This window comes from Conger conger, chromosome 1 (assembly GCF_963514075.1).
Source record: "Conger conger chromosome 1, fConCon1.1, whole genome shotgun sequence".
In the NCBI taxonomy this organism is placed as follows: Eukaryota; Metazoa; Chordata; class Actinopteri; order Anguilliformes; family Congridae; genus Conger; species Conger conger.
The window spans coordinates 34,465,645-34,477,710 of NC_083760.1; the positions used below are offsets into that span (position 1 = coordinate 34,465,645).

Below are 12,066 nucleotides of genomic sequence, written 5' to 3' on the forward strand. Positions count from 1 at the left end.
ATTCCCCACACAGAGCAGTGGTAGCACATTTCAATGAGTGCAGCACTGGTAGCAACTCCTCTATAAGACACCAGTTATCGTCAGTTAAATCAAGGGTTCGGGCGTCAGACAGCTTAGTGAAAGCTCTATCCGAGAGGACTGCCACAATGGCCCATCGCTGTTCAAGCAGGCGCTCAAACATATCGTGAATCGAATTCCACCTTGTGCGACAGTACTGCACAAGACGGTGCTCCGGTAGGCTTTGGAGTTGCTGCTTTTGTTTAAGTGCCTGCGTTGACGTGGTGCTGTGATGAAAGTGGGATACGAGTCGGCCAGCAGAAAAAACCACGTTGTTTATAGCAGTCAGTCTGAACCCATCGTTCACTGCAAGCTGCAGTGTATGGGCAAAACAGGGGCTTGATTCCCAATCTAGAAACTCTCTGTGTGCCCGGACGATGTTGCTAGCATTATCATGTACACACGCGGTGACTTTGCCATTTAACCCCCACGATTCGGTAGCGTTTCTGGGCACGTTAGCTAGGTTTTCGGCTGTATGCGTTTCTGGCATTGCTCGCATTTGTAGTGTAACCCGGATGTACCACCTTAAATATTTCTGGCTAATCTGGTGAGGCAAGGTCACATGGGTTCGGTGGCCAATTAGAGCCGCAACGGAGTAGCCGCAGTACTATAAATGGGAAGTGGGTGCGCAGTTAATCAGGTGAATGGGGAGGCTTGAGCAGAGCGGCTGCAGGTCAGTAGGGAAATGTTTGTTGCCGGCATGTTCCAGCATTTAACTGATTAACTGCTTATTAACTGGTTTATTGACTTGTAGATTACAAGTCCTACTATCCTGTGTGAAATCGTGAGAGGAACTCTGGTTGCATGAGTGCTTTTGTCAGAGGGAATAGGTGAGTGGTTGTGATATTGTTAGTCACATGCTAATACGAACTGACAGTGACTCATGTTCGCAAGTTTAAACTGCAGACACTTACCTCGTATCACCAGCAGTCTTTTATCTTATGACTTGAAACAAACCTACCGCTGTTGTGTAGCGATGGTAGTTTGTTTGGTTTTATGTGTTTATTAGCTGGTTAGCCACCAGCTAACAGGCTAAATGCGGTGCTGCGTTAGTGCAGCTCCGGGTTCATTCATGTATAGGAGTTTAACCAGGTTACATACCTGTAGCATATTTGCTATTCAGATGGTTACAAGTTGGATGCAATGTGAATGTGGTGAAATAGATGCTGTATATATATATATATATCTGTACATGTGTTCATTGTATGTATATGTATTTATTAGACAGTTAAATGAAGGCCTTTGCTTAATACAGGCCAGGTTTTTGACCACGAAGAGACTCGAGTATAAGGAATGCAGGATGGCGAGCTAATCGGAACCTAATCTTGACCAAGAAGAAACCAGCAACCAGCCTTTCTCCTGCCAAGGCGGTAGGCCACGCTGCAGCCAAGCCCCATTCACCTCTTTTTCCTCCACACACACACACTCTGGTATTTCCCTGTATCAGCACATTAACTCACTTTCATTGACTGACTATTGGACTAATTGACTTTTTACCCCCGTTTGAACACGGGCCAGAGTGAAAGCACCATTGTGTGAAGAGGAGAACTACTAATGATAGTAGTGATATTGAGTTGGGGTATTTTTTGGTTGTGTTTTTGCATTTGGTTGGATTTTTTTTGGTTTAATGAATTAGTGGGAAGATAGTAGTCAGAACCGGTATTTTGCATAATTTGATTTATTATAATTTTGGATGAAATCTATTTTTTTGTATGGCTACTTTTTTGTTGTTTAATTTGTTTATTTCTTTCTTCTATATTTCAATACATGGTACCTTTTTCAAAGCATACTCATGTCTCCTGAGTCTTCCTTAATATTGGTATATAGTAATCGCTCCTCCCTAGCCGAATCTGCAAATCTTCTGGTGTCACTAGTCCACATGTTGCTAGTTTACAATTGATTATTTATGACATCTATAGATCTATAGTAAACAAGTGCTACAGTAGCACCACACTTTTCATTTCCCAATTCAGAATGTAATGACAGGTAACCGTAACGTATGATTCAGTGGTGAGTGCAGTCCATGAATCAGTAGTTAAGGCAACCTTCTCTACGCCGGTTAAAGTTCTGCGGAGATCGTTGGCAGTATCAGCATACAGCTTTTCGATTCTTGCAATAATGGTTTTCCGGGATGGGACTGTATACTCGGGTTCTACGAATGCCATTAATTCGCGGAATCCCGTTCCTTCCACAAAACTTATAGGTAGCATGTCTTTTGATATCATCTTTGTGATAAGCGCTATTGTTTGTCCTGCACGAGCATCATCACAACGACGTTGCCTTATAGCAAAGTTAGCTATAGATGGTTGGGTACTCACGGCCCGTGGCTGTAACTCGCTCGGATGCTTTGCCTTAAAATGCGAGTGCATAGTTGTCGTTGAATTGTGGTAGGACAAATTAGTGCTGCACAATTTGCATTTCACGGTGTTCTCCGTAGTTTTTTTCAAAGAAGTTCCAAATGGAGCTTCTACCTCGTTGTGCCAATCTTTCCATGTCTTGCGTTTACTGTACTTGTACAATAATGCAGGCTAGTGTAGTGAATTTAAATGGCCAACAGATGGCAGTGTGAGGACCTTGCTATTAACAAGGTACACAAGGCTCATATAGGATAGAGATAGGCGCTTACACAGTAGGCTACAGTTGCCAATTGCAGCATATCTGTAGTTCAATACACGGTGTATAAATTAATTAAAAATGGGACCCTGGAATACTATTCGAATAATTTGACTTGCGCGAATATTCTAATATTCGAAAATTCTAACTCATCCCTACTGTACATATCACTGTATATATGTATATCACTTCACCAACTCTATCATCACCCATTACATTATATTGATTGGCAGATTACATTTTGTCATAACATAACCGATTACATTTTCACCAAATATAGGTGTCAAAACTATCTCTAGAAAATTTGGTCTTGGATATTTGATTAATTGCTGAGATGATCATTACCTCTCTGAAGTAGCATCACACAGTTTTAGTTTATTTCCATTAGAAATAGTTACTGCTGTTTTACATCTGGTTTTCCATAATTTTTTTCACAGTTACATGGATACAATAAAGCCTTGGTTTGTATCGGAAAGCTTATTGTTGGGCCAATGCATAATGACTTCCTTGGCACATGTTGACAAACCCAATAAGACTCCAAAGGCAATCAAAAGCTTAGAATAAAGACTAGATCGCTAGTTCCTTATACCTGCAGTAAGAAAGCAATTTAAAGCACATTTAAAGAGCTGACAAGCCAACTGTCCAATTACCTTTGGTAAAATGGACTGACTTTGTATAGAAATGGATGTCATTTCTACATCGCTCAATATGGATGTAAATGGCCTTAAATTAACAATGACAGTCTGCACTTTAACTCATATTCATCGTTTCATTTCACATCCAATGTGCTAGTCAGCATCTCCACCACTACAGCAGTAGCATCTCCAGCACTACAACAGCAGCACCTCCACCACTCCACCACTATTGGAAATTGCAGAGTAATTCACAAAACTATCATAATGTGATGGCATCGTAATCACAATACAGAAAATTGTTCCAACACTGTAAATGCAATACCCGCTCCTACCATGACTTTTCAAAAAATATTTGGGCTTAAAATAATTGTGTTTTTCAAACACAAAAAAAATACCTGAATCTGTGTCAAGGGCATGTTTTCTTTAATAATTTTGACCCAAATATGCAGTAAGGGATGGAGCCACAGTGTCTTAGGAATGGGTAATCTACCTCCAAGCTACATTGCGTCTAACTCCCACAGATAAAGAGCAACATTCCATCCATATCTATGTAGCTGCACTGTCAGAGATGTGGTGTAAATATTGATTGCTGCATACCATTTGTTCAGGACCGTATCACTGTCAGGGATGTGGTGTAAGTATTGATAGCCACGCACCATTTGTTCAGGACCTTATCGATATTTCAGTTCTGACCGAATCGGCAACTGGTATCAATTAAATACTCCCTACTCAAACGACTCCTTGAAAATAAAGCATATACGGGCAAATTCTCCAAGCACATTATTCTCCCGAGTTCACCGTTTTCAGTGAGATTTTCCAAAAGCCCAAGAGAATGCACGGGGATACCAAGCCAAGACTTGTTTGCTTACATTCTGCAACGAGGGCTGCTACTGAAACTGAAGGCCCCTCTGTGGTTCCTTCGCTCCGTGCTGCCGGCGTTTTCACCAGGAGACGGCGGGGCTGCCTCCCGCAAGTGTCAGTGGTTCCGACAAGGCCATGAAACTCAAAACCTGGGGCTGCGGAGGCATGCCGGGACATTGACTGGCCACCTCTGGGCATTTCCACCGAGGTGTAGGGGCCTGCACGCGTGTTAGTTCAGGCTGTGCTGAGGGTGCGGGCGGGGGAGGGGGGGTTTGGCTTTCAGCACACTGTGGAAATGGGGGCACCACTGTCTGGGATTTCATGATTCAATTTTTTTTTTGTGTGAATCAACTTCTACTGCTGCCTGCGAACAAGTTAAATAGACTCCGGGCTCCCAGGAGGGGGCTCCGCAGCTGCTGAGTTTTGTGTAGAGATGGAATTGAACAGCTTCAAGCACACAAATGGACATGTGTGAAAACAGGGAGATGCAAATCATTGGGTGAAATAAAGAAAATATATACAAATATATAAATTAATATATAAATAAAATGAATCACTGAAAACTGTTGTAAGTGAAATGTTTGCATTTGCTGTAAGCCTCAAATGACAGGAAATTATACTAATATCCTAACGCTAACATCAGCCTGCTCTCGAAGGTATCAGCACAGATCTCTGACAACTGCTACAGCCCTGCATAATGGCCACCCTATGCCAAAGATGTGCCCACTACTGGGCAGATTGTGAATTATTTGAGAGGTCTGACTCGTAAACAATCTTAGAGTAGTGCACGGTAAACACGGTATTGACAATTTTTCATATTAAAGGAAGAGGCAATATACTAATTTGCACTTTTCTAAAGCACAATTTATTTCCATTTCTCTGTAAGTGTCTCTGTAATGCTTTTGTAGACATCTGAATTCATCCTGCTGCTACCATGAGTTAAAATCATCAATAATGATTAGCGAGCCAAGCCATGACACTTTCTCCACCGTGCTTCACAGATGAGCTTGTATGTTTTGGATCATGAGCAGCTCTTTCTCCACACTTTTGTGGCTCATCTCTGTACTTCTTTGCAAATTGTAATCTCGCCTTCCAATTCTTACTACTGACGAGTGGTTTGCCTCTCGTGGTATAGCCTCTATATTGCTACTCTCCAAGTCTTCTTCAAACAGTTAATTGAGATACAATCTCCACAAGGCAGAGGTGAAGGTTTGTAATGTCACTGACTGATGTTTTGGAGTTTTTCTTCACAGCACTCAAAATGTTTCTGACAACTACTGCTTGGTCAACCTATTAGATACCTGTTGCTCAGTACGCCAGCGGTTTCTTTCTTTTTCAGGACATTCCAAGTTGTACAATGCAATCCCCAATGCTTGTGCAATGGCTCTGGTCAATTTCCCCTGTTGTCTAAGCTTCAACATAGCTTGCTTTTCTCCCAAAGACAGCTCTTTGGTCTTCATGTTGGTTTATCTTTTCACACAAATGCAGTCTCCACAGGCAAAACCCAAGGCTAAAACCAAGAGTAGACATTCTATTTATCCTTTAACGAATCAATCTAACAGGACACATCTGGGCAACAAGAAACACCTGTCAGTCACACGTTCAAATACTTTTGCTCACCTAAAAATTAGGTGGTCTGATACAAAAGGTGCTGTGTTCTAAATTGTTTAACAAATAAATTGTTTAGCAGCAAACAAATGCTGAAATTCAGATGTCATCTCATCTACATCTTTTGACCTCAAACACAATTGTCATCAGTGTATACCACAATAAATACATAATTATTAACATTTGTCCAAAAGTAATTGACCAATTAAACAAAGTCTTGGCTAAGCACTGTGACTCAATTATAGTGTCACCCACAAATCACTTTGATTATTGCTGTCGGAATACATGTTATGATATTGTATGTAATATATACAATTCATTTTGTATCAGTTGAATTGATCAAAATAATAATATGCCGTAAATGACTGGGACACCCAAGGTCGGTGGTTCTAATCCCGGTGTAGCCACTATAAGATCCGCACAGCCGTGGGGCCCTTGAGCAAGGCCATAAACCCTGCATTGCTCCAGGGGAGGAATGTCTCCTGCTTAGTCTAATCAAATGTACGTTGCTCTGGATAAGATCGTCTGCCAAATGCCAATAATGTAATGTAATGTATTTCTCATACACAGATGCCCTCTACTGACAAAAGTGGTATTTTTCTTGTCTCTTGGTTGAAGGGAGTTCTCAACTAAAGATTTTGTTTTTACAGCTATCTGGCATGCATAACGATGTATTAATTTAAAGTATAGTTAGCGTCATTGTTTTCCATTTCAACAATAATTCTGCTGTCTGAAACACATTTCTTCAGACAAATCTTAAGGAGATGGCAACTGTCTGCCATCAACACGGTATTTGCATATTAAGTTACTTTTCCTAGCAAGATTATTTGTTCTCATGTGTAATGTTACAAGTAATATTCCATATCAGTCAGTCACCTATCTAGCACGCAAGGTACAACTACTTTTAAAAGCCTAACTTAATGAAGTGACAATTTCCTTGACGATGACAAGTGGCCATAGCAAACAATTAATTTGTGTGGGCTAAACTAGGCCTCGATAAGATGGCATACATTAAAACAAAGAATACTTCACTACTGTAGCAACCCTCTGCCGGCCCTCTGTAGGACTGGGTTGCACCATTTATGGATATGATAATTCAGTAACAATCTAGCCAACTCGCTAGCTAGCTACGATGGCAAGTGGAAGTTGCGAGGAGACAACGTTTTCATTGTTGATTATCCACCCCTCTTAGTAATGACTTCAGGTCCAAAAGAGTTTGGATATAACCAGTTAATAAATGTTGTGGCACCATGATTACTAACTAATTTTGTTGTAAAGTACCTCGCAGCTCACTAGTTTGGACTTTACACACCTAGTTTAGCGGTAAGTATTCCATTTAGGTACACCGACCTTGCTACATTTTGGCCGCACTCGCATTTCGTCAGGAAATTGGAAAAAGTATGCATGCTTCTGAATTAGAGACATAACGAGTTGTCTTGTGTCGGGATCCGTTGGATTTAAATGGAGTTATTTTTGCACAGAAAAAGTCATAATGTTTTATGCTCATTTTTTAATTTTAGGGTATCCATAACACAGAAATGGCACAATGTAGCAATACGTAGTTGGCGAGCCCGTTGCCATTGTAGTAGACCTGTGAAATGGCATTGAGATTGGTTTTGAAACGGATGAGATACTGCGATTCAAAATTAGCTATTTTGAATGGAAGGGACAACCAACGCAAGCAAACAAACTACCACCAACACTATAATAATAACTGCTGAAATCACCAGGCCCACTATTACAGTTAATTCCCTAAGCAAAGATTGGTTTTTCAGTATATTTTATTCAAAGAGAAAAGGCAAAGAAATTTGATGGGAGTGAAGGTAATGTTTGGATTCAATTCCGGCTTCAGACTGGATTCTTAGTAGTTCCCAGGCCAGACAGTGATCTGCATTGTGGGACTGGCCACTGTTACCTCCAAAGCCCGAACATGCGTGGGTCCACAGTACTTTGCTTTGGCCTGATGCACGTCTCACTCTTCCACTTGGCTTAAAAAATGTCACAGAACAGATGGCTAAGGAATTGCCCAAGTTTCCTCTGGGGCCATTCAACTTCGCTGGAAAGGATTAAAAATAACTGGAACTCTGTTCTGATGTTATTTTCTGCTTCAACTGGCATTTTAGGAATAGCAAAACACAATCTTTGTTTAGAGTTAGGGGGTGCTGCAGGAACGGATAAGATTTAGGTCAGGTCTAGAATGTCAGAAGGGTACTCCTTTAGGTTGTATTTCTCAAAAACAACCAGCAATACACAAAAGTAGAGGCAAAGCCATTAAGCACAATATACCCGTCACTGATTTCTCGGAATGAATGCCGCCATGTTCTAAAGTCTCTTATTCAGTCACACATACTTCATAGGGCTGTGTGTGTGTGCCAGAGGGCACGGACAGATGTGGAGTGGCACGGAAAACTGGCTTCCCACCTGCACAGACTACCTCACATCCCAACACATGGTCCAGTGAGGTCACTGGACAAGGAGCATCTGTCTTCAATTCAATCCCATGATGCAATGAGCCAACTCCAACTGAGACTAAAGAACACAGGAGGGTTGTCACCGTGACAATAGGGGGCCATGACTCGCCTGCCTGCCACATTTCACAAAATGACATATCAGAAAGCACTGGCAGGGTTGATATGAGAAGTTATTAAACACCCATATCAACTTTCTTATGAAATAAATAAAATAATACTTTTAAAAATCTGTTGTGTTCCATCTGTCTAATATTAGACTAACATTTGTCTAAATGCTTTTAACAGCACTGTATCAGGCCTGAGAACTCAAAATGAAAATGAAAACACTTGGGACTCCAAAAGCAAATTAATTGACTGTTGTGATTGACAACTCACCTCTGTAATAAAACTAAATTAGGCTACACAAAGTAAAAGTTTGTTGAAAATTAATTTTATTTTGCACTTCTTCAAGTTATCTATTAAAATACCTGTTTTTCAAGGTATCGTATCAAAGTTAGAAACTCTGGTATCGTGACAACACAATCACAGAGTAAAACAGGAATAGAGGAACAAACAAGGAATGTGTCCCTTAAACACTGCCAGACTGTGTTTATAATTCCTGAGCTAAAATCTTTTCATCAGAGAAGGCGTTTGAGCAGTACAGGGGCAGCTCACTGACTCTGAAGCATCCATTGATTCAGTCCACTAACTCATGTCCCATGCTTTTATTCCCTCATGCAAAAGCTTTTTATAATTTCAGCCAAAACAAACAGATTTTTTGTGCATTTTCCTCTCTAACGCGCTAGCCCTCGGACCCATCGTTATCGGACCCATCTAGAATTCCACAAACAGTGGAAAGGAGTCACAAAAACTCATGCAATCTTATGCAATCTTTCACATGTCATTCAAAGCAGGAACCTGATATGTCTCAATACAAGATTAATCCAGGCACTCCAAGTTAATTGCTTATTGTGCATCTTTCCTCTATTTTTATCCAAACTTGCATGCAACCATTTCATAAAAATCAGTCTTTATATGATAATAATAATAACAATAACAATTCTAATAATTATAATAAAAACTGAGTTTTATATTCTGCAAAAGATAACAAAGGTGAAATAAAAAAGTAGTATACATTTTTTTTCATTGATTATGATGCTATTGTTTATTAGTTGCGCCATCTGGAAAAATATTGGCTTTATTTTATATCCTCCCTAGGTTTTTCACTACTGCTGAAAACAAAAAATAAGAATGCCATTAGGGACAAAGTGAGTCAGCTGCAATTCAGCACGAACAAGCGTTGACACATGCTTGTATAATTTGTCGATACAGATAGGCCTATCTGTTAAATTTGCCAGCAGCCTGCAGATATGCATGCTTCTGCATACATAATGAATTCCTAAGAAACTGAGACAAATCACAAGGGCTATAAGAAAGACAATAGCAATAAAACAATTATTTCTGTCCGAAACAGATCTGCCTTATGTTGAGTATAAATGTAAGATAACCAGTTTCACACAGACAGACTACCCCAGGCTAAATCAACATATTTGACCTGACGTCTGCAAACAGAAAGGGCCACTCATAGTACTCTTTTTATGTTTCTAGATGCCTTGAACCCCAGCACTATACAAGAGTTGATCAACTATTAAAGTAAGCATTTAAAAAAAAAATGTATTCTTTGCAATCTGACCAAAATGATCTTTTGATGTGACTGAAAAGTTTTTGCTATGCATAATAGCATTTTCTGAGCTCACATAATTGGCAAATTGGCTTATAGCCAAAAATCCCATTCCTCTAACCCCAAAAAGAAAAAGAAAATTACTGCTGTCATTTCATGATACAGAAGCTTTATATGAACCTGCTTTTTATACACCAGCCTTTCAAACCAAACAAACTAACTCAGACAGATTTAAAATGCTTATTTTCCTTCCCAAATGCTTTGCTATATGCAACAGAAAGAATTTGCATGCAGTAGCCTATATTTTACATTGGAAAAGGACAGCTCAAAATGTGCGTTTAAAATGAAAAATGTAATATCACCATTTCTATATCCATAGACATATTCTATATCCACTTCCATTATATATCAATTTGGCAAGCGCACAGTTTGCGGGAAGGAAGCAGGGCAATCGGAGAACCACGCCTACTGGTTAAGTGGGCACACACCTGGACTACGTTTCCAGTTCCAGGCTGTGAAATATGTGCTCTTTTCCGCGGTAGGTGTCTGAGACCGGGGAACCACAGACGAGAGAGCTGTTATTTGAGAGAGACGGGGCTGAAAGCGACAGAGCGAAAGCCACAGTTTGGTTTCGATCTCTTTTGCATTTATTATTTTTACCCGGATCCCGTGAGGGGCGAAGACCTTTTTGTTTATTTTTAAGTCTCACGCTCTCTCCCCCTTCCACGCTCCTGTGAAAAGTGAATAAAACATTGGTGAAATCTGGACTTTAGATCTCCCTGCATCCAGCTCATCTATCCTCTCAGGGGTGTGTGATGGTGTGTGACAATCCACATTATGTGCAGCAAAAGAGAAAAAAATTTGAGACCAAAATACATTTAAAATTCGGGCTGGGCGGGTGTCTCGGTGGCGCAGCCTGTAGAGCACTGACCGCATGCTCATTGCGAGCCACGACGTCGGCGGTTCGAATCCGACCGTCTGACATTTGTCGCATGTCTTTCCCTCTCTCTCGCTCCCATTCATCCTGTCTCTCTATACTATACTGTCCAATAAAGCTGAAAAAGGCCTAAAAATAAAAAATAAAAAATAAATAAAATGAAAAAATAAAAAAGATCGGCCTGGGCGATATAACTTATTTTTAGGTGCTAATTTACTAAATTGTAAGTATACTACACAGAAACTTTGAAGTATTCTTATGTGCACTTGCAAGTAGTTCAATAAGTACACCTGATAATTAAACTGAACTACCCAGATACTTTGAAGTATTCAAAAGTATATTTAGTTAACTTTAAAGTATACCAAATATACTTAAAAATGTTTGGTTTACTTAGTACAAAAAAAGTAGAACTAAGTAAACAAGTAGTATACTTAACATTTTCTCCAAAAAAAAGTGTACTTGAAGTATACTTATAAATATATACTTCTTTAATGTTCCTAATAATTAATTAAGATAATGGCAACATTTGAAAGAAATGTATAAATGGGCACATATTTATATCCACATATTTATAGCCAAATAATGTCTATGGTAATGATGACGTCACACCACCCCACAGGCCTTGCTGCCATTGCAAAATACATTTCTAGGGGAAACACTGACATTCATGTTCCTTATAAAAATTGTGAAATTCATTATGACTGATTTTTCCTAATTTACTTTTCATCACCCAGTCCCATTTCAAACACTGAAATTAATCAAATCAGAACAATTGCAAGTAAGAACATATGGGAGAAATGGCCTTTTGCCTTAGATTAGTCTATTCAATCCAGCCCACCAACTGGTACAGACACAAGTTTCTGTGTTTGTGAAAATGCAGAAGCTGTGCGCTGTAAGAAACTTCAATTCTTTTCATAAACTTGCAACTAGAAAGGCCTGCACTGCCTCTCGAATAATTAAAATAACAAATAAGTATGCATAACATATGAAAGCAGGAATTATTGGCTCATACTGTATGAACTGTTCAATACTGCAAAATGCAAAAGAGTCCCAGAAGTCAACACAATATTAAATGATTTTTGTAAACATGCTGGGTTGATACATTGTGGCCAAAATGGCAAAATTAGTTTAGCCCCCATAATTTATCCCAGCAGCCAGCAATACTAGATTAAATAGTCGGAGTCTACCACAGACATTCTTTGTGACTGTTTCAGTTGTGGCTTC

General features: G+C 39.7%; 1 protein-coding gene and 1 long non-coding RNA gene across 2 annotated transcripts in view; one reads left to right on the forward strand and one right to left on the reverse strand.

The window, feature by feature from the left end:
• The window catches only part of LOC133138773 (peroxidasin), an 82,905-nt gene that overhangs the window by 59,170 nt on the left and 11,669 nt on the right, over nt 1–12,066 (reverse strand). The window lies entirely within an intron of this gene.
• LOC133121379 (uncharacterized) lies at nt 704–1,846 on the forward strand. The gene is made up of 3 exons (XR_009708001.1): nt 704–730; nt 812–887; nt 1,313–1,846. It is a non-coding gene; the product is annotated as an uncharacterized LOC133121379 (long non-coding RNA).